This window comes from Meleagris gallopavo, chromosome 3, assembly GCF_000146605.3.
Source record: "Meleagris gallopavo isolate NT-WF06-2002-E0010 breed Aviagen turkey brand Nicholas breeding stock chromosome 3, Turkey_5.1, whole genome shotgun sequence".
Classification (NCBI taxonomy): Eukaryota; Metazoa; Chordata; class Aves; order Galliformes; family Phasianidae; genus Meleagris; species Meleagris gallopavo.
The window spans coordinates 30,608,649-30,613,349 of NC_015013.2; the positions used below are offsets into that span (position 1 = coordinate 30,608,649).

Genomic DNA, 4,701 nt, shown 5'->3' on the forward strand with positions numbered 1-4,701 from the left:
AGGAGCTGCCGGTGCGCCCCCCGCACCGTCACCTGCTTAGAGAATGCGGCGCCGGGAGGGCAGCCCTCGTGCCTGCAGGCTGGAGCGAGGCAGCCCGGCCACCGCCGTCCGGGGTTTGTGTGCAAACATCCTCAGGTGGGGTGGGGAGAAGCTCCCGCGTTCCTTTTGAGGTCAGCGTTGTTAAGGAGACAACCAGCTGGACGAGATCCCGCGGAGAAAGCGTTGCCTCCAGAGCTTGCTGGTGTTTTGTTCCCCCTGGTTTCTGCGAGGCGCAGGTGTGGCTTTATTCCAGCGTCACGTCGCATCCATTGGTATCAGAGTCAATAAGATCAGTATTTACATACATTGGCTCTGGGAAGAGCGCATCTGCCGAGGCGCCATGCGTGACACAGTGGCAGCACGTTGTGTCTGCTGGAATAGTGTCACCCATGGCCAGCTACGCGATCTAGAGAGTGTAGATAAAAGTTATTGGCTGCTTTTGAAGTTTTGGAGATCTTTTTCATGGAATCATAAAATCATTTGATATGGAAGGAACCCTCAAAGGCCGTCTAGTGCAAACCCCCTGCAATAAACACCTCCAGCAGATCAGGGTGCTCAGAGCCCCATCCAGCCTGATCTTGCATGTCTGCAGGGATGGGCATCCACCACCTCTCTGGGCAACCTGTGCCAGTGCTTCACTACCCTTATTGTAAATAACTGTTTCCTTATATCCAGCCTGGAGTCAAACAATCCACCGCTGTTTTGTATCATGCTACTAGGAGAGTTATCTTTATCTATGAAACAAAAGCCCTGAGCAACTGTGGGTATGGAGGCAGCCACGACACATTTATCACAAGATGAGAGGTGATAAAATGAATATTTACATGCTGCTTTGCACTTTACCTCTCTACATTATCTCTTCATTTTCAGCTTGGCAAGCCCTGAAGTAATCTGGTTTGCTGGTACATCTGTCCTGTGGTGCTTCCTCAGCACAACTACTGCTTGCTTTCTTTCCCATCGGGGGCACATGAATAAATTACAGCTCCTTCTGTGGTCCTTTGCTATGCCATAGTTACATGCACTGCTTTTAAATCTTCACCAAAATAGCTCTTCAGTGCAACATCTGCCTCCCAGTGAGTTCTCCAGTCTCCCATAGAAATCACAGAATCATAGAATAGTTAAGGTTGGAAAAATACAGCTAAGATCATCTATTCCAGCCATTGACCCATCACCACCATGCTCACTACCCATGTCCCTCACATCTACCATTTTCCTGAACTTTGGTGAGCCATCTGTACCAATCTGCACAGCAGCATACCTGTCAGGTAAACCAGCACTATCCATGCTTTGCCCCTGTGCTGATCAGCCTGCAAATGGGAGAGTATTCATCTAAACCCCTTGCTGGCGCGTAGGCAGTGCCAGGAATATGTGGGATCTGAAACCATAGATGACACTTGCTAGCCATGACTCAATGAAAGTGAATGAAATATGTGATGCAGTAAGCACTTGGCTCTAGCTCTTTTAACTGGAGTTTCATTTTTATTCATATTTTTTTCTGTCTGCTTTTCCAGAGTTTCATAACAGAGACAGCCAATTCTTGTGGATGGTGAATAAACCATTGACAATCCCATGGAGGGAATTTTCCTGCATTGGGGACATGTACACTGTCTGCAAATCAGAGACCTCTTACTCTACTTTCCATCCCTAGTCACATTCATGGATTGCTCCTGGCCTGATAAGACTTTAACTATCTGCAAAGGAGTGCTCTAAATTTAATTTGCATGCAGGTAGAGTTTCTGTTCTTGAGTAAATGTTATATCTTTACTGAGACTTATCTTTTGCAGAATTTTGCATATTCTGCCAGAATATGTTTTCTGATAGTCATTACTAAAGGAGACTTGCTTAAAAGGATTCAAATGAAGAGCAATTATTGTGCAAATGTACATATCTATGTTAATAACACTAGGGAAAAAAGAAATTTGAGAAGGTGTGACATACATATATGTAGGCTTTTGGATGTTTTGTTTGTTTTCTAAAGCTATAAATGAAATGAAATTGTCTCATCAGTAATTAATTGAAGGAAATACTTTTCAGCAGGATCATTCATTAGATAATGACATTCATGTACACAAGGCTATCATGTGTTTGTTTTCCCCAAAGCAGGTCAGCCCATATGAGTAAACCTAATTTCACCGTCTGTCAGGAATGCTCTATATACAGAAGCAGATCAAGAATAAAATGCAAAAGTAATTCTGAGCTATGTGGCCAAGGATGATTTGCATTTATATGCTGTCTTTCTGTTAAAGAGATCCCAAAGCAGTTCTGTAAAGGAAAAAAAATATATAAAGAGAGAACTATTTTACCAAGTCTGAAATGCAGCATCTGTTTAACAGCAGAGAAAAAACACAAGGAATCTCACGCACAATTGTAATAGAAGTGTGAATTTAGATAGGCAAAAAGTTATTATGCAAATCACATGTCCATGTTATCGGGGCTAGTAGATGTATTCCTGCAGAATGTGCAACACAGTCATAGGTAATCAGGGCATTCCTTGATAATACATCAACACCAAGCAATACAAGAGAGTCACATGTGGAAATAAATCTAATATTTCTCCATTTGAAAAAAAAAAAGATGTTACAGTATGCATACAATATAAGGCATTAGAGTAAGCATGAATTTTAGCAGGTATTGCTATAGTTCATGTCATTTCCATGTTCTGGGGAAAAATATCTGCCTCAGTGAATAAAAAAAGCAACCAATTCCAGGATAAGCGTGTCTACATACAGGGCTGTTGTAGTATATCCAGAGATGTTTGTAAAGATGCAAGAGCAAAAAACCTTTCCTTGAAAATCTACAGAAAGATTTCTTGCTGAGTCAACTTTCTGCAGTGCTTCCCATCCACCTACTAAGTAAGTTCATTATACACCAGGTGCTTCTTTCCTTTAGTGAGAATTTTATGGTGTTTGTACTGAACTCAGTTCATAGAAAATAGATATATTCAAATCTAGGTTTAAAGCATGAAAAAAAATGTTTTCAATGCTGTGTTAAATGGCTGAGCGATCAAATGTGCTGCTGAACAAAAAAAGAGGAGGCATCTTTCCTCTGATTATTTTAATTGTAGGGGAGCCATGAAGATGCCACTTAGAATATTACCTATACAAAAATATCACATGCTGAAACACTAATGCATCCTTGAAATATTTTCTAACCATGCTTATGTGTCTTTATGTCACCAGAGGAAGACAGATATCTGTAGCTTCTGGTGCTCTGCAGGAATTGCTAAGACCTAAATTTTACAATGAGGGTCCCTGGACTGACACAGCAATACTGAATACTACTCAGTTTAGGTATGATGGGGTAATGAATCAGTTGCTGGAAACCTTCAACATGCACTGAACATCATCCTAGAAATGAAACAAAGGGGAAAATTTTAATAAGTATACATCCCATTAGGTTTAGATAATTAGAAGGCATTTAAGTCAGAACTGAAGTTTTTTTCTCCTTGGCTCCATTTAGCTGGTAGCAGAAAGGATATAATCTCCTCGTGGAGATTCAGACTCTTCATCTCATGAACTGTTTCAGAGAGGCAGAGATGAAGGAGCAGAAAGAGGACAGGGCAAGAGGAAGAACCTCGCAAGAGGAAGAACCAAGCAGAGGCAAATCAGTCAAAAAAAAAAGGAAAAACTGAGGCAAGTATTTGTAAGGAAGAAAAGATGCACATGGCTACCATATCATTTTCTTTATCCCATGTGTACCAATACCAAGAAAACAGGAACAAAAAGTTGAGGCTGAAGGACTGGACTATCAGAGTCAGTCATTTAAATTAAAAAGTAAAATCCATTTACAGTTTGCAAATTTGTATTACTTACCACAGGCTTTGCTGAGATGTAGAACCAAACAGTTAAATTTGTAAAATATTTCTTGACAAAATAGAAATGTTCTGTCACTCTTGTTTTTCAAGAAGTGCATTTTCCAAGGCAGCAAACAACACATTTTAGAATATAAAAAAAATATTAAAATGTATTCTATATCTGTCTAACAACGATAATCTGAGGACCAAACAAAATAAATAACACCATCTCCTTCCCACTGAATAAGAATCTGCAATACAAGAGTAAGAACTTGCACATTGTTCAAAGAAAAATCTAAGAAAGACCAAATCAATTAATCACCCCATGGCTTCTGATTTCTGTTCTATGACATATTGATGGGGAAACACATAGCCCTCTCCTTTGTGTCTGTCCACTTTTGCTTCCAAGAGTGATTGTCAGACAGTGTGTAATCAATGGATATACAGATGGTATAGATATATATCCAGGAGCTTGGCTAATATAATTTATATTGGAGAAATAAGAGAAAGTCACTCACCCTATCCTGGGCTTGAGAGATGAATTCCTGATGGAGCAGATCTCCAGAGAGATCCTTCCCCACTGGCAGTCAGCTCTTAAATGGGTCTAGGAGAGGTGGAGCCAGGCTCCACCCCTTCCTGCAGCACAGGTGAATTGCCTTCACCTGTGCTCCCATGGCTGACTCATTGCTCACCTCAGGTGATCAATCAAAGGTTCAGGCCATGATTCAGTAGCCCCATACAGACACAAAGCCAAGTTTCTTTACAGTGAAACAATCCATAGGAGGATTGGAGAGCCATATTTCTTTTTAGTATATGCCCAGAGAGGTTGTGGATGCCCTGTCCCTGGAAGTGTTTAAGGCAGCTTGGAT

The 4,701-nt window shown here is 40.9% G+C and overlaps 1 long non-coding RNA gene across 1 annotated transcript in view; it reads left to right on the forward strand.

Moving 5' to 3' along the window:
- LOC104910184 overlaps positions 1-4,701 on the forward strand; it is a 30,426-nt gene that overhangs the window by 3,253 nt on the left and 22,472 nt on the right. The gene's annotated exons all lie outside the window — the stretch shown is intronic.